Source organism: Mugil cephalus, chromosome 11 (genome assembly GCF_022458985.1).
Source record: "Mugil cephalus isolate CIBA_MC_2020 chromosome 11, CIBA_Mcephalus_1.1, whole genome shotgun sequence".
Taxonomy (NCBI): Eukaryota; Metazoa; Chordata; class Actinopteri; order Mugiliformes; family Mugilidae; genus Mugil; species Mugil cephalus.
Window position 1 is genome coordinate 23888630 of NC_061780.1, and position 25655 is coordinate 23914284.

A 25655-nucleotide genomic window follows, 5' to 3' on the forward strand; every position below is an offset into this window, starting at 1 on the left:
CCAGTGTAAAGTCACTGGCAGTGTGGCCTGTTTTTTTGTCAAGGTATCTTTCCTCAGTCAGAGTTGGACGGACAGACACCGACAAACAGACTGACACTGTTATCTTCATGCTGGGCTGCTCTAGTAGTAGCAGAAAAAAAAAACTGTGATGCTGTCAGTGTGCATCAGTCAAAGCCCACAGTGCAGGAAGCAGACAGCAAACAGACATCTGCATTGTTTACAGCACTGTAACACTCGAGCTACTAAAGCACCACAAGTGTAATCGAACATGTCTATTAATAGGGTTGACTGTACAGACTGTGTAGTGTGTGAACCCAGCATAGCTCTGTCCTTGACTACGAAATGGAAGATGCAGACACACACAGAAATGACGCCATAGACAACAAACAATGACCTGAGTCCACAGTCAAATACGACCACAACTTGTTTCGCTTTCCTTTCAGCTGCTCTCTTCAGAGGTCACCACAGCAATCTCATCTCACCCTACCCTCTGGAGACTCTTTTCTCACACCAGCTACCTTCACATCCTCCTATACTACATCCAGAAACTCTTCTGTCTCTTCTTTGGTCTTCCTCTAGACATCCTACTTGGCAATTCCTTCCCCAGCATCCTTCGATATATATATATATATATATATATATATTCACCCTCCATCCTCTCAACATGTCCAAACCATCTCAACCTGGCCTCTCTAATCTTATCTCTTAACTTCTCACACTGCACTGTCTGCACCTTTTCCAATGTTCTGCCAGTTGTTCTTTCTTTTATAATCTGCATAAGCTTGCACATGCACACTTTATCCCCTCTCCCTTGTATTATATTTAGTCCCATGTCTTCATGTAGTTCCATGGTCCTGGAGGAATGTCCTCTCATCTCACTGAAATGACAATAAAAACTTCTGACTTTTGACCTATCGTACTCATTCCAGATCCTATCCATCCTGGTCATTTTCGGCTCTGCTACTTTCCTCCTGTCTTTTTTTCCTCAAAGCCAGCATCTCTAAACCGTACACCGTCGCTGGACTCACCGCCGCCCCGTAAACCTTTCCCTTCATCCTCGCCACGATTGGATTTCAATAAGATGAGAATTAACGACACGTGTAACCCCCCCGGATTACACCGGATTGCCACACATGGTGAAAACAACTAAAGTGTTTTTGCAAACACATTAATGGTCTGGTGATGGCAAACAGATCCTCTTCTTTGTTGGATTTTCAGTCCTAGCACTCATGGCTGCAGTCGCAGTGGTGCTCTGCCCACAGCCAAGACAAAAAGCAAAGCAAGATCAGAGTCATGATGCCTGTAACCGTGTGTGTTTGTCTGTGTGTGTGTGTTATCTCTCCCTCCTAATACCCATATCTCGCAGTGGGGATGTTACTGATGGCAATGAGATGGTCGTTTTTTTCCACTAGTGCCATAAGTCTCTGTATAATGGCCGCTTTGTTCTACAGCATAATCGCATTAATATGAAAGGCAATTGCTTTGGATAGCAAATCAAATCAGGCCAGATCGCATTCAGATGAAAATGAGTTAATCAGAAAAGCTATGTGTTTGCACAAAGGACAGGGGGATTAAAGCTGAAAGAGAACATCGTACGCAACTGACTGCTCTCAAATGTCATTTCAGCTCTGTTCCCATCCAGCTGTAAAATACATTTTACGCAACGCTTTGAAAGTTTACGGAATGTAAATTCCCTGTGGTTGCATCAGATGGATTAAAGACAGTTTCTTTATTCCTTCTTCTAATACAAACATATACTATATATGCAATAAAAGATAAGAGTGGGGAGTGCAGTTGATATTTGAAACATTTGTTAGGACTGATTTAAGACTGAGTTCAGCACAGACCTGTTTTTGTAAACCGCCCGCGAACACAGACAATTATATTAAGCCTGACACAGCCATGGATAATTAAACCATGTAGTGACTACTATAATGCTTATTTACTGCTCCCTTGTTGTACAGTAAATTACTGGTTGCACTGGTTTACCAATGGAGGTATCATTTTCATGAGCCAAAGCCAGATACAACAGTAATTGTTTAACAATTTGTGAATCAAGTCCCAATTCAGGACCAACAAGATCAGAAGTTGTAACTCAACCATGTCCTGAAACTTTGTATTTGAGAGGATACTGTATAAAGTCATGCCAAACCAAATACAAGTCTGTTGTCATGTGTTGGTAGTTAAACAACAGTTTCTTTCTGGCTTAAGGTCGAGTGATGAGTCCAGATCTGTAAAGGTTTTCAGGTATTTGGACATCAGGTCATGGCACAAAAACAAAACAAAACAAAACAAAACAAAACGAAAACTCTTGATTATGATGAAAATAAGAAGCTAACAGCTCCCAGCAACCACCACTGCAGCTTTCATGTGCACTGATAATGACATGGCATGAATGTCACCCACTAATGATTGGTTGGGGTAAACAAAGAAATGTCTAACACACAAATGTCAAGCTGAATAATCTAGGACAAAATGGCTGATGTCTGATTTTCAGGTTATAACACAGAGCACTGACACTCTTTGTCCAACACCTTACTAAGAGAACAACTTAGCTTTTTCTTTACTTTTTCACGTAGACCAATCAGCAAAAACATTATGACCACCTTCCTAATATTGTGTAGGTCTCCCTTGTGCCTCCTAAATAGTTCTGACTCATCAGAGAATGGACGCGGGCCTTCTAAAGGGTGACCTGTGGTGTCTGGAAACAGAATGTTGTTAATGAGGGGCCTTTGGGTCCTATGGGTTGAGGGGAGGGGCCTCTGTGTATCATCCCACAGATACTTGATCAGTTTGGGATCTAGTGAATTTGGAGGCCAGGTGTTTTTCATGTTTTTTTGAGTTGTTCGTAAAGTGTTTTTGTGCATGTGTCTATGTCAGGCTGCATCCTGCTGGGGATGGCTGCTGTCATCAAGAAGTGTCATTGCTATGGGGGGGGGGTGCCTGGTCTAAACAAGGTGGGTGGGACATGAATCCGCTGATTCCCATCCGAACATTGATGGTCAGTGTTATTTACTTTTCCTGTCAGTGGTCATAATGTTGTGGCCGATGGGTGATCAGTGCGTGTGTGTGGTCGGTAAGTTGTGCACCTAGTATTTCAGTATTCTTTAAATACATTTAACAATGCAGTGGCTCATTGTTTGTACTGATGATTCAATAAAAGGACGTTTCATTTAATGTTGGAAACGCTCCAACGGGCACTCACGTAAAATCCGTGAGAGGAATAAAAACAAGCTCAGGCTGCCAGTTACAAACCTCTCTGCTGCGCTGTCTGAATTATGAACTAGCTTACACCTAAAAAGATATCAACAAGTGTTACGGTCTTCTCAGTGACACTGATCCTGCTCTAATTCAAAGGTGACTCAGTTTTACTACTACTACTACTATGTTGAATGTTGTCGTATGTTAATTTATGTCTTTCATGGCGGCTTCCACATCAATAGAGAACAGATTCCTGATGCAGGTTAAGTGCTGCTGAGTGGATGAGCAGCATAAAAAAGGGCTGTGTCCATTACACCGTCATTAACGACGCATGCGAGTAGAATTACACGATGAGGCAGTTAATCATTTACACACACACACACACACACACACACAAAGAGACAGAAGAGTATTTTCATGTCCAGAACAATCTATTTGTTGCTGGGTGTCCATAACGCACATGCACACATACATCCAAAGGTCAACCATGACTCAGTTTCGTAGCCATTTGTGAATACGACCTTAGAGGATGACGCAGTGACACATCATCCACATATGACCTGGCCCAGTCTGACAAAATCTCGCACAGCTGACTCTCCATGTAACCCAGACAACTGCTCGGCAGCACAACAATTCTGCCGTTCGTGAACATAAGATATATTCAGTTTTAATTACAATTTAACTATCTCAAGTTTTATAGTTTTAATTATAAACACAAAATGTCAAGACAATGGTCACAACCATAATCTTCATCCCATTTAAAGCATAATCTAGTTTTATTTTATTTTTTTAGTTTTTGGCCTGTGAGCTACTTTTGGCAGGTGATCATAATGTTATGCCTGACTGCTGTATACAGGTAACATCAGCACTCACCCACTCAGTTTTACACCCCTTCTTTAGTTGATATAATTCAGGAGGCTAACTACTTAGCTCGCTGGAGTTTTGCAGCAGCTGACTGTGCATGCATGGGGAGATCTCAGACTGGCTGCCTGTCAAGTCGTCATTGTATCATACGTAAAAACCAAGTGTCAAATGTTGTTTGCAGACATTGTAGAAGTGGATTTTGTTTATGAAATTGACACTGAATTAAGAAGAGAATTATCTGACATGAAGGAAGCTACGTCTGTCCAAAATGCAGGACGTGCACAAAGACTGGAGCAGGATAACAAAGTCTGTTTGGTAAGCGTATGGATCAGGGGAATAAAAGACAGAAGAAAGGCCTATCTGAGAAAAAAACATGAGGAGCTTTAAAACAAACAGCAGGAAAGCACATCTGGCTGAGTGTTACCGGGCCAGGAGTTACGGCATCCGCAGGGGGGCCATGCCTTCCTGTTGGATCCCTCATGCCAGACCAAGGAGGGCTTTAAAACCAGGCATGTGCCAAGGCTTACGTTTTGCCATCATGTCCAAAAAAGACTATTTGTCTTTTTTATGGAGCCTCATCAACAAAAACTGTATCAGCTGGGTGCACAGTGACCAGTTCAGGGCCCCAAATGCTGGACACATTCAAGAACATCTAGGAAAGGACAAAACATAAACTTACAATCAACAAAGGGAAACACAGGACTACACTGATAGGATAAGAAGGACCAGGTAATGAGCGGAAGTCCAAAACAAGATCACACTGCTGATGGCAGCTGGTATCATGACTGACGAGATGCACTAAATTAGGAATTATGATCCAAAATTACAGGAGAAAAACAGGGTTTGCCATAAGTGACTGGAGGAAATTTGAATGTGTTTGGTATTTTTTATAAAAAAAAGATATATAGGCACATTAAAGGTGACATCAGATGCACATTTCCACAAGTTGATTCTTGATGGAATCTCTGTTACATGCTTCCGTAAAAATGCGTCAATGATTGTGTTAATATATCATTTGTGTCATTCAAAGAAAATCACATGTGTCAGTACAGGCCTTGAAAAACCCATCTCCTGTCTTAATCTATCCATCAAAGCACAAAAGACACAGCTAAGGGAGTGAGAAAAGCTAACAGGAGAATCAGCAGACTGTGTGTTTGTGGGAGATTCACACCGTCACACGTCAAAACGCAGCATAAAAAAAAAAACTGCAAGAACAAAACTGTGTGTTGAGCGAGCAGACATCCCGGCTAAATTCCTCCTCAGACTATTTCAGCCGCTAAAATCTGATTTCACAGGTTGTGTTCCTGGGGTTTTTCGACGATGCTGTCTATTTTGGGTCGGGAATGACTCACTGTAATTCGCTGACTGATGAGAGAGGAAGCCTGGCACCACACACACAATCATTCCAAAAAACATGTTGATGACCAGGTTTTGTCAGTCACACATTTGTGGCTTACTGTTCTTATTTTCCAAACCTTTTCTTTAAGCGTTACTGCCACAAACCTAACCTCACCTTAAATAATATGATGATTGTAGTGTTGATAGTAACATTTTACACACCTTTTTTTTAACATAAAAATAACAGCATTTTTTCTTTATTTTCATATTTGTCTAAGCATGTGTCTTAGGGAGGGGAACTGTGTAGTTTCAATTCAACCAGGACTTTCATTCACATTCTGCAAACCTGCAAATATTACATGTGGGGTTCCTCAGGGTTCAGTTTTAGGTCCACTTCTCTTCAGTCTGTACATGCTCCCGCTGGGATAAATTATCCATAGACGTAACATCTCCTTCCACTGCTACGCAGATGCCACACAGATCTACCTCCACTTCAATTCTCTCAAGTCAGACTGACATCACCTGAATGAAAAAGAGCTTTGAAGACATCAAAGTCTGGTTGGCTCAGAACTTCCTTCATCTAAATGAGGACAAGACAGAAGTCTTACTCTTTGGCCCCCCACATCAAACTACTGCTGCGCCCAGAACCTTAACCACCTCTCCTCCTATATCACACCGTATGTGAAGAGCCTGGGTGTCTTATTTGACAGTAATTTAAGTTTCCTATCACCCTCTGACCTAGAAACAGTTATTCACGTATTCATATCATCCAGGCTGGACTACTGCAACTCCCTCTACTCAGCTATTACTCAGACCACCATCGCCCGTCTCCAACTAGTCCAAAACGCTGCCGCCCAGTTATTAACAAGGTCAAAGAAGCGAGACCACATCACTCCCATTCTTGCATCATGTCACTGGCTCCCTGTTCATTTCAGGATACTCTTGGTATGTTGGCTGTGCCACATTTGGGGGAAAAAAAAGGCAGGGGGCCGGGCCTTTTCTGTTGTATTCGTATCTTTATTCGACTGGTCGCCCTGCGTGTTAATAGTTTTTCATTTCTTGATACACTGACGTGATGCTCTTTATTTTACATGTTTTATACGACGCTGAATCCGAAGCACTTCGGTGCAAATGCTCTTTGCTTTTAAGGTGCTATAAAATGAAATAAACTTGAACCCTATATTTTAAATATAAATCTTTCACATGCCGCTGAAAGAGAGCACATATCTAACATAAACCATATAGCAGCAAGAGCCACATTAATCAGAAACATGGCAGGTGGGAATTAACCAGAAAATGTTGTTTAAAAATTGTAAATATAATATTTCTTTCAACCTACCAAGCTGGAATTCACAACTGAGCTTTCAAGCGTGCAAAGAAACCTTGTAATCTCAATCAAAAATGCAGCATAATGACACACACACACTTCACCGCTCCCTTTGTGCAGTCTCTGAACTGGATCTATTTCACTGACACGCACCACGGATCCACTGAAAATGCGGCGAGGCATCTGTGTGTGTGTGTGTGTGTGTGTGAGTTCAGAAGGAACGACACTAACCTATTCTGCTCAAGCACAGCGATAAGAAGTCTGAATTCAGGCTATTACTGTAAGACCAAACACACAAAACCAAACAAACACGCGTCCTGTGTAGTGGAGCTTTAGAAAAGAGCTCCACTAATCATCAGTGATGGTGCTGCAGAGACTTGTAGTGCCGTGGTGGAGGTTGCTGTATCGGTTGAAACCAATAGAAAAACAAAAAAATAAAATAAAAAGTAAGTTCCAAGCAAGTAGGGACTTCTTACTGAGTAAAAAATAACCAGGACACTTTGCATGGGGAGCAAGAGAAAGGCATCTAATTTTTGCAAGAACCTTTCAGTCCTTTCTTTTTGTTAAAAACTAGCAATCTGTTATACAAAGCACCAACAAGATGTATTTATTGCTTCATTGCACTGCACAAATATTTATACCCGCACAGGATCTGCATGTTTACTTAGCTGCACCAACTACTACACAGCAAATATGTTCATCCTCTACCTGGAAATAACAGTTCCTCTTGAGGCGAAAGGATCTAAGCTTTTTACACTCCAGATCAAGTATTCAGCCCTGTACCCATTCAATGCAGCTCCATTGTCCATAAGTAGTGCTCACTCCAAGTACATTACAATACACTCGAGAGGGCTGTCAGGCTGTTATGCAGCAGCAGTGACAAGTTCATTAGTTCGACGTCAAATGTTTGGAGCGTTGTTGCTTTAATGTTTGATCTGTGCTGCCCCCCCCCCCCCCCCCCCATAGTTAATATGTGGATGCATGCATTATCCAAATTATGCCACGAAGATAATATATGCACTCAAACATGGAGGTAAAAACAGCTCCTACGTGGCAATATCTTCACCACTTTGATGAAAAAACACACTTCAAATACAGAAGCACTGCAGAAAATACAATAAAAATATGGCCTGCACATGCTTGGGGGCATATCTGTACGCATCGGACCAAGTTCAGTTGAAATGCCTGGCTGTGTTCTTGCCCTGCACGTTAACTGAGGATGCAATGGGAGGTAACTCAAGACCAGTTCCAGTCATGTAACGACCGTAAAACGTCCTCTTGTCAAGTCAAAAGTATTTGTTCTTGGTAATGACAAACATCTGAGCTCCACAGGCCACCAGAGAAAAGCCTCATGTGTCAGAAACTTTCATTGCACCAGAACAGAAGAAAGATTGTTAACCAAAAAAATTACAAAAAGCTCTTGCAATGCCTCAAATAATGTCTGCTTTACTCTTCATTATGTAATTTGATATATACCAATCGTCCACAAAATTGAAACCTCTGCCAGGAGAAGTGAATAATATTGACCATCTTGTGGCGATTCGAAGTTCTGATGGAAAACCTTTGGTCCTGGTATCCCACCTAGACCAGACCAGACACCCCCACCCCCACCCCATAGCAATGACACTCCTTGACGACAGCAGTCACACAAAGACACAAAAAAGATATAGCAACAACTTAAAAAACACAATGATGACGAAAAGGTGTTGACCTGGCCTCCAAATTCACTAGATCCCAAACTGATCAAGTATCTGTGGGATGATCCACAGAGGCCCCTCCCCTCAACACATAGGACCCAAAGGCCCCCACTAACAACCTTCTGTCACCAGACACCACAGGACACGATCAGAAGACCCGTGTCCATTCTCTGATGAGTCTGTTTCGGAGGCACAAGGGGAGACCCACACAAGAGTAGGAAGGTGGTCATAATGTTATGCCTGATCTGTGTAGCAGGTCATTCGGTGGCTAAATGCTCATTTCACATCCAAATAAATGTGTCGTACTTCAAATTTGCACACACTGCATAAACTCTCCAGCAGGATGTATAGAGCGACAGTTGTCGACTTGAAGATGTTTGTGTAACTTTGGAGGTTTTTATCAGAGCTGCATAGAGTCCGACTCTGGGAATGAAGAGAGAAGGAAGCTAGTCAGGACAGACCTGCACTGTCCTGTGGTCACCTCTCAGCTGGTGTGTGTGTGTGTGTGTGTGTGTGGAGTTTTCCCAGGGTTGAAGGGCTCCATTGAGATGGCCTCTCCTCCTTTCTCCTCATTGCCATGCAAAGGGGACCAGCTGCCTACACTCGGCCGTGACGGCTGAAATATTTACCACTCTGTTTACCGGGGACGTCCTAACTGACAGGCCCACCCCTTCGCCCCTTCGTCCCCCAGCTGCTCTTTCTCTTTCCCCCCTAAAAACTTCATCCCTCCTTTCTCTCCTGCCCCCGTCGGCGCTCGGCTCCGGGCGCCTTAACGCCGGCCCTGTCGATAATGGACTCCCTGAGTGACAGATTTTAATCCTGTCCCATTCTAATGATATTTGTGCTCCCCCACTGTGTCACCCACTATCAAAATGTCACAGGCAGATTTACAAGTGCATGAGCTGCCAAACAAAGCTTATTTTAGTCTGGGGCTTAAGGGCGGAGGGGGGGAGAAAATCCATATAGTATACTACAAATCAATAGGGGGAATTTACAGCCGGCACCTGTAGACTTAAGATTCCGAGCTGCTCGCATATGCACAAAAGAATAAACGACTTGGATGGATTTGATCTGCGGGTGTGAGTGTGTGCTCCTCTTCATTCTGTCTTTGTACTTTGTCTTTTGTGCATAAAAGGAGGACACTGTTGTGATGGTTTGGCATGAAAACCCAGCGCAGCGCATGAAGCTCTCTTCCTGCTCGTTGATGTGCTTTAGCTGACCATCCCTTTCAACTGAGCAAATTTTCTATTTTCTTTGAACCGCCGACATCGGAAGATTTGCATAAAATCTGACTGAGAGCTGTGGCTTTAGCGGCGTTTAAATAAATTGCTGTGTGAATGCAATTTATTTGCACCGAGTATCTTGAACTCTGTTATCTTGCATTCCGTGATTAATAAAGTAAATGTAAAAAGAAAATACTACAACGCAGCCTCGATTTCAGTGTTTAAATAGTTGTAAATTTTGATGAAAGTGATATATTTTCATTTACAGGATGTGTTTTGTGATCTTGAACCTGGTCTGTCACGTTCCTTTGTGCCACGAAGCTGAACTGTTGTTGCAAAAACTTGTTAAAACTTATCTGATCCATATTTGCCCCGAGTGACATTCTTTTCTTTTACCAAGGAGACTGTTGCTTCTTCACCACACCAGCTGAAAATTATTACGCCTTAACCTCCTGAGACCCGAGCACTTGTTTGGAATGCGTTTTAATGTCTTTAAGATAAGATTGAGATCTTCAGGTATTTCAGAAAATCAGAAAAGACTTTATTGCCGAGTTTATTTGTACATACGAGGAATTCGCCTTGATGTTTGTTGCATAAAAAATATAAAAAATATAGAATAAGATAAGACAGAATAAATAACTAAACTAAAATATACAAAATATAAAAAATATAACTGTGCAATACAACAAATGTAGAAAAAATCTGAACTGGAAGTGGTTTCTGACAATAAATGATGTGGACACAGGGATTATTTCACTGTCCTCAATGTGAACCAAAATATAAAACTTTATTTTAATGCAAAAGCAGAATCGGAAACAATGAAATCCTGACGTACTTGTGAATTTGTTTAAATTTTATGACAAGGTGTGACTGGTAGTGTATATAATGTAAAATTAATACCAAATACTGTCAGTATTGTTAGTGCAGTGCAGTGGTGGTGTAAAACCACACAGTCGATGTGTATTGGTTTTGAATTATGGGTATTTTCTGTAACTCTTTTTGTGTTGTTCCTGAGTTCGTGTCCTGGTTTTAGTCCTCACCTGTTTTTATTGTTGTGTTCCTGCCTCTTGTTCTCTATCGCTTTTTGTTTCCTTAAGCATTAAATTAAACTTTTATTATTTATTATATACAGCTGCCTTTGGTCCTACCAAACCAGAAACCTGCTGCGATGTACAAACCAAAATACATGAACAGTGTATGTGTTATAAAAATAAACAGCAGCTGTTATATTACTGTGATTAAGTGACATTAATGTATAATGGATAATAATTTCCAGCCTTAGAAACAGAAAGAGTCGCTTTTAGTCTGAAGCTTCTGGTCAGAATGTAGATATCAGCTCTATCAAGGTCCAAGCTGCGTCACAGACTTAGGACAGACGACGTCTTTTTATCACATGGATTCTGTTTATTTTAAATCCATGGTCCAAACTGAAGGAAATTTACGAGGAAACGTGTTTTATCAGAGCTGCTCACAGTAGGTTTCAGCACTCACACTGTAAACATCTAAAAGTGGGTAGGTTTTAAGGCTGAGATTCTGAAAAGTGTCCTCAGGGAAACGACACCCTTTGACTGTGTTGACACATTTCCACTGTGGAAAATGCCAAACGGCAGACAGTGAGTCCAAAGAAGAAAAAAAAGAAATCCCCACATGTCCTTCCTGTAATTACCACTAGGAGGCTGAGATGAATGCTTCGCCCTCAGCGGGCGCCTCAGTTTCACTGTAAACCCGTCATGACACGAGATCCTCTGCATCTCTTTCTCTTCGCTCCTTGTCGTCTCTTTCTCCGTTGCCTCCATCTATCTCGGCGCAGTTGCCGTCCGCGCCGCGCTCGTTTCAAATGCCCATGGGGTGTTGGTATGATTCCTCAGCGCGCAAGTGAAAAAAAACACGACGCGCCTTTAGGGCACAATTACCCAATGCCAGCCACTATTACTGCAGTTCCTCTGCAATCATTCCCCGAGGGGAAGGGGCTGTGGAGCCCACACGGCACCTCCCTCCCCCCGAGAGCAATGGATTTATGATATCCCCCCTCTCCATATGGAGCCATCGGCCACATATACATAAACAACCCTCATACCCCCTTTGAGCATTTCACTCCACTGCAGACATATGCTCATAACTCTTCCTGACTTCTTCAACCCGACTTGTCCGAAAGCATATATGCATTATTTTTTATTTTTTTTGCTACAGGGTCATGCACAAAAATTGTACACATCAGCACGGAGGATTAAGAGCGACACAGAAATCTACGATTTACGGGTTCCAGAAACTTGGATTTCAACACTGTTATGCATCAGCGTATTAAGTTCGATGCGTTCCAGGATTTAATTTCGAACCAGGTCTTGTAATTCACCATTAACCTGTCACATCTACCTCTAATAACAGTTACTTACAGCCCTCCTGAAGCGTTTAGTTAATTTCCTCAGAGCTCCCTTGGCTCTTTCATCCAACACGCGCACAAGCCTGAGAGTCCAAATCGGGATTTTGAAGATAGTTGCTGCAAAATATTTTTGACAAGTCTTTGGAGAAATGCTGTCGTTCCATAACCTGTAAAACATCAGTGTTCACGAGGAGTAAAGTCACGGTTGGAGATGGAACGCGTGATGGATGACGTGTAGACTGGGCTGGTCAATTTCTTAACTGATGTAAAAGTTGATTAAAGCCAAAAATTGTCTTGCACCACTGCTCAAATGTGAATTAATGTTGGTACTTTTTCCATTTAAATGATGGTAAAAACAAAACAAAACAAAAATTATGAGAGTTTGTTTGTCAAATACCACTATTAACGTTGAAACTATTTCAAGGAAATGATGCAGGGCATATACCCATTTTTCCAAATATCATTTAAAGAAATACTGATTAAACAAACCAATGGCCAGATTTCAGTGTTTCCCACAAAATTACAAAATTCTGATGTTATCCCAAACTATTCATACAACATACGGCACATATATAGAATAAGATTATGAGTTTTGTATCAAACCATCTTTAAAATGCTTGTGAGATGTTGCTTTGCTGATGGAGCAAGGAGCAATAGGTAAAACAACACAAGCGCAACACTGTTTGAAACACTCAAAAATAATCCAGATCTGTTGTGAGACCATGGCGGAGTAAATTAATATTATAATATCAACATTGTTCAGGAAAACCTGAAAGATTCTATTGAGTTTTAATTATTTTTAGTGCGACTCTGTTTGCTTATCCTTGTGTTTCCTGTTTCTAAGCTCTTCCTTGGCGTTTTGTGTCCTTCTTTACTTCCTGTTCATGTTTCCTAGGGTTTTGATTCTGTTGCTTGTGCTTCCCTTGGTCCCTGCTTTTGTTTTTGCAGAACCTGCCTACCCTGTGGTGCTTTTGGTTCCTGCTCCTACCATATACAGTAATAGGGATCTTAGGGATGGGCATCGAGAACCAGGTTCTTTAAAATGACTGGTTCCAATTCATCAACATGTTTAGCCTCCATGCTAATCGATTCCCTTTATCGATTCTTTTCGTGCTAAATCTTTACGCCGCAGCACATCACGTGACGACAAGGAAGACGTGATGGTGGAGAAACTGAAACGGACCAAAGTGTGGCTTCATTTCACCAGAAGAGAGTGTAACAGCGCAATGTGCAACTTATGCAGCGCCATAATTTCAAGCAAGGGCAGCAACACCACCAACACGCGCAGCATTGAGAACAGAGAGTGCCATGTGTTCCACAATCTCCGGTCAACAAGTGCAGCTGCCGCTAGCAGAGCAGCGCCACTGAGGATCCAGAGACCAATTTCCAATTTGTTTACTTCCACAAGCTCTTATCTCCTGTTTAGAAACTCAATAAAATTTCTGTTGTCTACACGAAACCACGAACGGGAATCGATATTGGCATCGGTATTAGTAAAATCTTATGAATGCCCATCCCTGGTCCTTCCTACTATGCTGCTATGTGATTTTTTTGACAGACTAGAATAAAAAGAAGACATTTTATACTACTTTTCATACAACTGAAGCGGCGAAAATGACAATATATTTCCAGAGCAGATTCTTCTTGGAGACTGGGCACATAAGATAGAAGACCCGCCACAGCCGATATCCTCCTCGAGTGGTGCAAATTTGCGAACAATCGAATAATGTAGTCAGAAAAAGATTAGAGCAAAACCCGGGCAGCTTCCCAAATTTAGCCTGGATGATGCTCGAGCCCGAATGTCTGCAGTGAATTATTGAATCCTGAGTGAGGAATGAAGGGGCTTTTGTCCGTGCGTGATGTGTTCCATTGAGAGGGAGTGTGTCCCTGGTGGCTGGCCACAGTCTACATGGCTGATTACACACACTGACAGGCCTGCTTCATCACTGTACACTGAGACCATGGCAGCTACCTGCTCCCCTCTCTCATTCACCAAACATTTTCCATTTACAGCGAGCTGTGTCTCCGTTTCCTCGCCCAAACTTTTCTGTTTTTCTTTTTATCTGTGTTTTATTTCCACTAGCCCCACATTAAAGTAACTGTGGCATTTTCATTTCAATTAAGGTCTGTTTCGCTGCTTTCCTACAGCTGCGGGAAAGTTTAGTTTAGTTCACGAAACTTTTAACATTTGGTGTTCTGAAAATGACTCTTTCACCAAAAATATAAAATCATTTGGTGCACAGCAAGCGGAGCATGCTGCGTTTCCCATTTCTTTGGCAGAAATGAAAGACTTGGGTAGTTAGCATGAGCGCTGGCTGCACAGACAATGAAAACAGTGCCAGCTGCAGAAACTCAAACTTCATCAACATTAACAAAAAAAAAAAAAGGCAAAAAAACTAATCTGATCTTCCAGCACAGGCAGAGATGAAGCTTTCAGATATTCCAGACAGAAAGGGCAGATGGTGGAGAGGGTGAATTAAAGGCCAACAACAAAAATCACTTCTAACACATTTAGCCTCTTCATTAGACGCCCGGGAGGGCGGGGAGGTGGGAATACAGATACTTGACTTGGTATTTGTCTGTTGTCAGTTTTCGTCTACTGCTCTTTCTTTGACCCTGAGCCAAAACCAAACAACGGCTCTGTATCAAACGGCCTCCTGACAGGCAACTTTGTATTCCGTCCAACAGTAAATCAAAGCGTCCAAACCTGTGTTTCTTTGCAGCCTGGGGAGCGAACAGACCTGATGTTAGTTAAGGTTAAAATCAGGTTGGCACTGCCTGTGTCAGCAAATCCCTCTAAACCTTTACAGAGCCAGTCATAAAAGAAAGCCTCTTTGAACAGATCCATTACCACGTGCAAACGCAAAAAGCAGATACGTGCTCACTGGAAAGCAGCGACTCGCCAGTATCGGTGGGCAGACCAACTCCTAAGACCAGCAATTTCACTACATGTTCGAATGGAAATCAGATACCGGCTTTTTTTTTTTTTTTTTTAAGTAACTCTCAGATCGTTGTTATTTCGGTTATTTCGGTTTTACCAGCCTCCTCTCAACCGCCTCGCTTCCAGCTGCAGGCAGGTGTTTTCTGAGAAAAGCCTTCGATAAATCCACCAACACACGACACACACACGGGTTAGAGACCAGCTGATGGATGTTGTTGGGCGTTTAGAAGATAAAGAGACAAACGTTTGCTTCAAAACACTTGAATCCAAAAGCAGTAAAACAAAAGACAACAACTCCCAATAAACACTATGTGATACGGTCCTGTTTAAATTAAGCACAGGTGTGTGTGTATACATCGATCAGGCATAACATTATGACCACCTTCCTAATATTGTCGTGACTCATGAGAGAATGGACGTGGGCCGTCTGAGTTGTTTCTGATGTTCTTCATGTTTCTTTGTTCCTAAACTGTTTTTATTTGTGTGTCCGTGTCAGGCTGCATCCTGCTGCCATCAAGGAGTGTCATTGCTATGGGGTGGGGGGGTGCCCAGTGTGGTCTAGGTGGGTGCTACATGTCTAAGTAACATCAACACTACTGAATGCCAGGTCCTAAAGTTTCCCAGCAGAACACTGAATGGTCACTAGATGCTCAGTGTTGACGCTCACTTCTCCTGTCAGCAGTCACATATAGTTTAGAGCGCATCACCATCAAAGCCAGCTTCCATTTAAGAGCTTATTTATCCATCTTCTTTTATTCATCATGTTGGTAGTCACCACATATACCCTGCTGGCTGGCAGACATGAAAACATCTGGCCTCATCCTAGACTAGCGGCAAGATGCTGAGGCAAAGTCAGTGTGACCTTTACGCTCCATTACTGACAGTCACTATTAAATTCACTCCTTTTCCCCCCCTCAAATGTGCATATTTATAGCGAATTACTATTGCAACTTTGGATACTTTGGGTTCACCCCCGGACGGGGAAAAACAACGCGGGTTTACATGAACTGTTCAGGAAAAATGGAAAAAAAATAAATAAAATGCTGCAGCAGCCATCAGGATCGAGTACATCTGTCAGGATCAAGTGTTCTGATGCTACAGTGAAGTTAAAAATAATTTAAAAATGGAGACCTTCTCACACTGTTCGCTTCAGTCAATGATCTGGGAAGACTGGAGGAAAAAAAAAAAAAAAAACAGGGAGAAACGGGGGAAGAGATAACACTAAGCGCCACAGATTTTGACCGGTGACAGAGGCTATCACTGTCAGGGGGCTGGAAACTGACCCGCAACATCCATCACAGGCAGAGGAGAGGAGGCGAGAGGAGGAGTGCAGAGTGGAAGAGAAGAGCTGGAAGGGGATGAAAGGGCAGGAAAGGATGAGAGCGCTGAGTTAAAGGGAGGAATTAGAAGAAAAGAGCACAGGAGATGAAATTTGAGAAGAGATCGCATGCGAGGACGAGGGGGCAGATGATGAAAGTGAGAGGCAGAGAGAGCAGGATGAAGCAAAACCGATCTAAGAAGAAGAATGCAGGAGAGGATGGAAGAAAGAGAAAGGAGATTTAACAAGACGGGAGCGGAGAAAAGAGAAGATGAGGGATTGGCCGTGAGATATTTTGCAAATAAAAAAAAAGGGGCTCAGGTTGATATAGAAGCAACGGGACAGGAAGAGACAGTATGGTTTGTAAATAAACGAACAAATGAAATGCGACTGGCCAAGTACAGTATCTGGTCTCAGGGAGGAAAAAGGGAAGAGCTTTTAAATCGCTGTCGCCGGCTTGTTTCCTTAATTCTCTTTCTTCGTCCGTCATTAGCTCCACATGAAGGAGCATAACAGCAAATTAACAAGTGCTCAAGTAGACAAAATATGCCGAGCTCAGAATCCAGCTGCAACGTCCTCTAAGTGGAGAAAAACAACATTGTAGATGTAATGAGCTGGAACATGGAGGGGTCACAAATAAATGCTTCACTTCAGCAGGGCTGTTGCACAACACAGCTGACAACGGCAGATTGGAAAGTCAGCACTCCGGGGCCACGTTTATTTTTTTCTTTCCAGTTTGGAGGGAAAAAACTTTACAAAGATGTTTCTCCACTGAAGAAAAATTGCCACCAGGTGTATTTTGGTCATGTGGATGTACGTTAGGAGAAATCCCAAGGTTCGCCCTGACAAACATCTGCTTTAGGAGGACAGCAGAAGGACGGCGGACATGGCCAACAAAAACTCCAACAACTTGTTTTGAGTGAACCGTGTAGATACACCGATCAGGCATTACATTATGACCATCTTCCTAATATTGTGCAAGAGAATGGACATGGGTCTTCTGAGGGTGTCCATTAGTGGGGCGCCTTTGGGTCCTATGGCTTGAGGCGAGGAAATCAGTTTGGGATCTAGTGAACTGAGTTCTTCATGTTTTTTGAGTTGCTCCTAAGCAGAACATTGAATCACCACAAGATGATTCATGTTATTTACTTCACCTGTCAGTGGTCATAATGTTATGCCTGATCGGTGTACCCGCAAAAGCAACTAAAATGACTTTTCTTCTTCCTGCTCCGAGACTTGGCCAACATGAAAACCAACTAGAAGCTCCCCCTGACAGCTGAACTCCAAAGACTCCACTTGAACCTGTGACCTCAGATGTGAACCTGAATTTGACTTTATAAATAAAGTGTCTGTCTGTCTATGAACGTGTCCCAAAAGCCATCACACCAGCTCAGTGGAGAAGCCTCCTTATGAATTTAAGGGTCTGAGATTTCCACTCTACAAGCAAAGAGAATCATTCAACCTCTCAACGTGTATGATTTCATTCAATTGATGTTAAATATATGTTGTGTGACTTCTGGCTTTTTTCTTCTACAAAAGTCACATCATTTTGCAGCAGTTTGTCCTTTTTCCCCCCCTCATCTGATTGAAAACTCACAAGGAGGGTTCACTGCAGGAGAAATCGTTCAGTAATGAACTCTCCAATCAAACACACGATGTCAGGAACATTAAATAAATATGTCGACAACGAGCGGCAAAAACATGTCAGAGGCGGTCCACGTTTTTAGCATCAGCTCAATGCATCCCGCAAGCAGGCTTTACTCGATGTGCCGCACAACACGGACGTGAAGAAGAATAGCGGTGAAAGTGGTCCCACATCTGGAGAAGTGTGCTGTTCTGTGGGGAGAGTGGTAATAACCCTGATTAGTTCCAGTGTTGATGGCTGCTTATGGAGCTTCCAGGGGAGAGTTGAATAGAGATGGAAATCAGGGCTCAGCTACGGATGATTATCTAGCCACTCCAGATCAAAGATTTCCCTCGGTCTCATCACAGAGGATAAAGAAAAGATAATTTCACCGCGTGCTATGAAACTACCTGCGCCTGTTTTATTGAGCTACGGCAAGAAGAGCAGCAGAGCTGTCAACATTTAGACAAACAGACATCAAACAGGCGCAGCGTGCATCTGCATATGTGCACACTGATGCCACATATGGTCATCAGTTTGTATGTGGCTACACAGTCTCAGAGTTGATTTGCAAAACAAAAGGCCTCCAAAAAAAAAAAGTATAGTACAGGGAAATTTTATGTATTAGTTATTCAACTTCCAGGATTTTAAAAAGTACAGAAATTACAGCATAACGTGTTAATAGGAACTCATATTTTCAGCTAAAAGAGGGTCATGTCACTGCTGAGAAAGCTGTGGAGGAAACAGAGTGCACCATCTGTGAATGCTCAAGTAAGGTGTCTATGTACAGTATGTGCGTGGGGGGGGGTGCCATGAAGAGTCCTACGTGCATGTGGCTAATTTCTGTGGCATTTCTTCAGCTCGCAGCGTGTCACAGTGGGGGCTGGCATGGTTGTGAATTGGAGCTTCTCTTGGGATTTTATTCTATGTTCAAATAACAAAATACACTTTAATGATGAAGTCACACTCGAAGGGAGAAAAAAATAAAAATAAATAGACGTTAATAAAGTAAAGGCTGAATTCCCCTGAGCTTAAAAGTCTGAACTGAAGAAATAACCCAAACTGCTATAGTAAGGATAAAACAGACGAATCCGTCAGCTGATCTCGCTGCGTTTCACAATCTCTCAGTGCAAACAGGAGCCTGTGAATCCAGACACTCCTTCAGGTGTGACCGACGGAAAAATACTGAAATACTGTGAAATGTATTTTTGAGTTTCAAATCAAACAATTGGCGAAGGAAGATTATATAACATAAAGTAATTTTTACATGACTGCATATAAGAACCCAATATCATCACCTGTAAATTATTTCACTAACATGTGTGTACTATGTACTGTTTATGTACTTGCAAGACTTTTTGGCAAATTAAATAATGCATATTAAAGGTCAAATGTTTTAATTACTCTTACATCTATGCATAGTTTACTATATGCAAATGCAGGCATATAACTCGTGGTTGCTGGGTCTTTTTTTTTTGTCATTACAGGCTTTGAGAGGAGCAGACTGAGGTGTGATGGTGTTCCCTCTGCTTCTCTCACACTTGCTAACATGGAGATAAAAATAGGAAACAGGCAAGAGAATCCTGCTAATTGAAGATCTTGACTCAGCCATGCAACGAAGATACTGACAACTGCTACTACACAAGGATTCCACCGATTATGGGCTTCTGATCAAACGTCAGATACGTCAAATGATTGTTTAATGGTCTACTTCACACTACAGAAAGCAAAACTGTATTCTTTTTTCTAAAACTATGGGAAGAATCACCCAGAAAGAGCTTCTGGGAAAGGCTCTGTTATATTGATAATCACCTGAAGGCTGCACTTTCGTCTGCCAACAACCTTATTTTAGCCTAGGAAAGTGTTAAAATGTAAAAGAACATCCAGCTAATCCATCTAAAACGGAAAGATTCTGCTGACTTTTAAGGTGAGATCTGCCCAAGACGAGAACAACATGAATATGGAGCTATTAACAGAACAAGATGTTACAATATCAGCAAAAGCATAGCATCGCACAGTGCTTGAAATGCAATTAAAATAACTTTAGTAATGCAAGTTTTTATAGATGAATACATCAATGTTATTTATTCAGTTCAGTTCAAACGTAGAAAGGGAGCTTTAACCTCAAAATGTACTGATGTGCATAGAGTGGCGCCATAAAGACACACAATTAAGATGAGGACAACCTCAGAATGGGCTTATAAATAAACGTCAGACAGCAAATTGATCTGTGCATATAAAGAGACGACTATCCAACCAGAGCATACAAATCACAGTGATGAGCTGTAAATTCGCTACCGGTGCGCATTGTGAAAAAGTCTCGGGCGAGGATTTTATCTTTTTTTTTGTCTTTGTTCATTTTAAAATAGGGAGTAGTTAATTCATTATTATTTTTTTTTACCACTGAGGCAGCTCAACTGGTTTACATTTATGATGTTAACATTTATGGAGGTTATACCGGAGTCTGTTCATGGTTCCAGAGAGCAGCGTTTACTTTCTTTCGTCAGGATTCAAGGACAGCCTGCTTCACACAGCCGAGACCGAACACTTTCATGACAACACAACAACTACAGCTGCTGAATAAGTGTTGTCTAATTATAGCTGAGATATAGCTGAGTGGATGAATCCTGGTGTCATCCATATTATGACTAACGTCCATGATAAACTAAAGTGGACCGAGTACGGAACCCTGTGGTACACCTGCCAAAATATCACAAGGCTTAGACATCAAAATTTACTGCTAATCCCTGTGTGTTTTTGTGTACTGCTTCATTTGTCACATCCTGGATGTTTCTTAACCACTCAGTGTCACTGAATATTATTAATACTCCTGGTGTTGTGCTTCAATAAAGATGGAACCTCAGATAACCTCAATCAGTATCATCATCACTGGGAAGAGTCTGAGTGGTCAAATTATCTTGCTCTTTGTTCAGGTAACTCAATACACCAAGGCCTCCTTTGTTCAGAAGGGTCAGCGGTGTTGAATGCCTTGGACAAATCAATACCCAGTGCTGCATAGTATGTTTTCCTAACCAGAGACTTAATTATACCACTCACTGCCTAGAAATCTTAGTTGTGTTAGTGATGCTGACATGCTTGTTTGGTTGGTTTACTGACACACTTGTCTATATTTGCAATTGTCCAGCACAGCTAATTGTTTTATATGGATACTTTTATTTTGTATTCTACAAGAATTAATACAGTAATTTGAAAGTTAAATAAATGTGAATTAAGTCAAGATTAAACATCTACGAGTTTTTCAAGATGGTTTTTAGATATTTTTTTTTGACTTCTCTTCCAAAATCGAACTGTAATTTTAAATTTTTCACCATGTATTTACTCTTTATTGCAGGTCGATGATCACACTCAATTTAATTTCCCTTTGGTCACTTGTTTTCTTGACTCGTGCTGCTGTAGCATTTGAATTTCCCCAATGAGGATCAATAAAGTATTATCTTATCCTTTCTTATCTTAATTCAAGAATAACATAACATAAAATAACATTTTCTCTGTAGAAATGTTAGTGTCATCACTTTATCGAAGGTGTTTGATTGTAATAGTTCTGAAGAAATTTCTTAAATAGCGGCTTTTCTCTGAAGGGTAACAGTGTTTTCTCATAGAACTTTAACTCCCATCCTTTTATCAAAGGGGTTTATTTGTAATAATTTGCGGGGGAAATTAATTTCATTAATTAATTTAAGGTGTTTGCTTGGCTGTGATTCATTTGACTGTTTCATTTTTAGGAATTTTCTTTTTACAGTGCACTTGAGAATTTACAAATAATTGAACAGTCACTTTAAGGAGTGGTTTATTTCCCAAAGGAACAACAAAATCTTTTAATGTTTGTAGGTGTCTGCAAAATCTAGATTTTAAAAGTATAGTAAATCCATATTTTAAACATGCTGTATACTGTACATTCACAAAGCTTCAGAAAATCTAGTTGTGAAATAGGATTAGAAGAATGCTGGCAACCTGAATCCTGGTGACAGGATATCAAGTGTTCATCTTCACAAGGTGGATATTTTCACGCTTAAATCCATCCTTTATCAACCTGCCAGCTTTAGGTTCAGTTTATGCTTGGCTGCTCTCCTGACAATTGTTTCAATACATAGACATAGCACCTTGCCCTGCTTTTATACCCTAGCAACAGGAATGATTAAGCGTTCGGTTTCTTCCACACCGTGGGCTCTCACGAGACTCCTGTCATTTCATTCATGAATGAGCAGAGAAATAAACACAGGTGACATGTATGGTATCACCAGTTCAGAAGTCCATGTTCATTTCTCTTCTTGGCAAGTGGGAAGTTTCACCCTGACAACCAAATATCCAATCACTCGGCATGACGGTCAATGACGTTATGCATAACATTACAAAATTCTAAGCAACAGCAGGAGTTGTGCCTGGAAACGGGAAAAAAATAAGTCTGTGCCAATGAACTACACCACATGCTCGAACAACACGTACCCATTCGACACAGTTTGAGTCCACTTGGGACCTTTGTTATACAGTCACTCTGTCTCTGTTGTCAACCCATCACAAATTACTTTTGCCAAACATATCTTATTTATAGGACCTGCAACAACCTATGATGAAACATGACAACAAAAAACATGTGATTTGGGACCACGGGAAAGGTCCTGGTGAAAAGCTCATTGGTTAATTGGATAAAGCTGCAATCATTTTACATTACCAATTCATGTATGTGATATATGTTTATTAAATCTTGTTGCATTGTTTGATTATTTGGTGTTTTTGACCCTTCAATTTATCTGAGCATAATCTTTACACAATGTCATATCTCCACTAACAAGAATTAAAATGAAAACTGACATGCATTAATGGAAAAATTATTTGGATAAGGATACAGGTTGTTAAAGCTGTCACTGTTTGGAATTTGAAAATGACTACGTTAGCACTTCTCCACAGATTAACACTTTGTACATGTTTCACTGGGTTAAGATTAAGGTGCATGATTCGAATCCTTAATTCTAGACAATCGCAGCTAAAAGCAACAATTCAAAACTGAGCCTGGGGGCTAAGGTGTGGATGTAGCCATAGAGGCTCTTTGTGTTAGACCTTATTGGCTGTTACATGGTTGTCAGCCTAAGGTCCTGTCTCACTGCACACATTGGCCAAGCCTCATTAAGCACCCTCCCAAGCTCCTCATTTTGTCCTTAATTAGGGGAACCAATGGTTTTGCTGGATCTGGTCAACGTCCAAGTCACTCCAAGCAAATATATCCTCCCCGTAGTATTGTTGAGAAACCATTAGGAACTGTCAGGGCATGGGAATATTAACATATTTCACCTTTTAAAGTGCCTGTGGTTCAAAGTGTGTGACTGGCTCGTCTGCGTTGAGCGATCGCTGCGTATTTACTCCGAAGCTGGACGGCATGACACACGAAACATTCTGTGGAGCTCATAGAAAGCAGAAAAGCGCAGTCTGTCTGCGTCACACACAGCCCAGTGTCTACAGTCCCTCTCTATCTCACCTTTAATCCATCTTACATCGTCCCAGGGACTGTCTCCTCGTCGCCCTCCCTATTCATCTCCCCTCTTTCAATGACCGCCTCTGTTTCCCCCTTCACGGTCTCGTTTTCATCCCTCTGATGTCATAAATTCAGACATGAGGTTCCCTGATCGCGACGAAGCCTCGGACACTGCGGCCTTTGAAAGAGGAGTGATCAGAAGATGAGAAGATGGAGGGAGGGCGAGCGAGCTGACAGTGTGGGTATTTTCCGAAGCTGCGGGAGGATGTAAGATGCAGAAACAAAGGAGGACATCTAGGTTAAAAAAAGAGCATGCATGAATGCCTCTGAAAAGGCCTGTGTTGTATCGCTGGCTTGTCTCATCCCTGTGACTCTGAGCCAGCCGTGCCTGTCAGGGCACTACTGTTTAGTCTATTTCTGTTCTCTGCTCTCTTTCTTGCGGATAAAACAGTTGACTGTTAATATCCATACCTCGGGGGGGTGGTGATGGGGGCTTCTCAGTCACTGAACCTGGCACTATCCCAGAAATGCACATGCTGTCATAGGATCAGACAAGTCATGTACTCTTGGCTCTCCTCAGAGTCTCTTAACAGGCCTCACAGGGATTTAAAAGCACGGTGACAAACAAATAAAATAGAAGAAACACCTATGGTGCTATTGCTTCTTATTGTTTATGGATTTAATGTGTGTTGTATGTGTTCATTTGGGGCCTTCATTTAAACATTTTAATTATTGTTGAGGGGGCAAAATGTAGTTCAAACTACTGGACCGCAACTGTGACATTCTGGGTTAATACAAACATAATTAATTTGGGAGATTAAAAAGTGGCAGCGTTTTCTAAGATGGAAGGGGTCATTTGACGGGACGCCATGGAGACTGGGAGAAAAGGGTTGGGATTTCACAGTACAGCGACATTAAAATGTGAATTTCACTCGTCTGAGTTCCAATAGAGCGTTTCAAGTTTTTCCAAATGATCTGAGTGCAGAAATGTTGACATCAGCCTTAAGATCCCATTAATGTGCCTTAATTATGCTTTCATGGACGCACCACCTCATATTGAACCAGACTGCAAGCAGGCAAAGCTCACATATTAACCACCAAAGATCCTGCGAAAATATTTTGATGTCAAGAGCTAAACCCAAATCCGTTTGCATTAAAGAACATTTTCACCCGATGAGATTTCAACTCTTTGTTCAAATAAATATTAAGGCTTTTATTTCTCTTCACCTCTACACCACTTAGTCTAGTTATAGAATGATCAGTATGCTATATATATATATATATAAGTCACCTGACCTCATGGCTCGAGTCTTATCCTATGGATTGGCTGATGCGTTTCATAGCGCCCCCACCAGAATGATCCGTGCATATGAAAACTGGATAAAGATGACACATGTTGTGACCTTTTTTTTTTTTTTTTGTCACACACACGTTAACAGCAGGAGAGGCAAGTGTCATGAAAACAACACCCCACTGCGTCGTTCTTCTGGTCGTCGTCATTTTTCTTTTTTTTTGTAACCTGCCCACACTGCATGCCACAGATCGGAGATGAAGTCCAACTGCAGCGCAGAGAGAGTTTTGGGAGGCTCCTCGCAGCAGAAGAGAGCAGTGACTGACGAGCCATGTTGCGGTGAACGAGGCTGCTGGCCATCACCAGACTGACTGAAAGTGCGCCACGGCCATGAGCTCCAAGCGTTCATCTGCCTACTCCACTGCAAAGACATCAGCTACTGTACGCGACTCTGCCCCCTCACCCCTCCACCCATTGGCATCACAGGGCATGGCTTCACCTCGCCTTGCCCCGAGACGCGAATCGAGCACATTATCCGTGCGTTCCAGCGGAGATTTAAAAAGATAAAGTTGACTAAAAAACAGCAGTTTTAAGACTATATAAATATATATAATCGATGGTACCAAAAATGGGAACGCGTAAAATGAAAGGTTTGTTTCATCGGAGTGTCTATTATTTATTCATGCGTTATTAAATAATAAAGTACGCAAACTGGTCTTCACCAAAATAAGGGAAACTCCGGTGAGCCATGCACCAGGCTCGGTGCGTAACGCCAAACTCCATTCAAACAACGTGCGCATAAATGCCCGTTTCCCTCGCACAGCTTCACACAGCATTGAATTCTACGGTTAGTTAAGAGACAACTTCAATGTCAGTGCGTTCAACCAATTCTAAAAAAAAAAAGTTAAATCTATTAAAGCGCTGACACGAATTCTGCTTGGTTCTGGGTGTGACAACCCATGC

General features: G+C 41.8%; 1 protein-coding gene across 12 annotated transcripts in view; it reads right to left on the bottom strand.

Annotated features, from left to right (window-relative positions):
- adgrb1a (adhesion G protein-coupled receptor B1a) overlaps positions 1–25655 on the bottom strand; it is a 160671-nt gene that overhangs the window by 125931 nt on the left and 9085 nt on the right. The gene's annotated exons all lie outside the window — the stretch shown is intronic.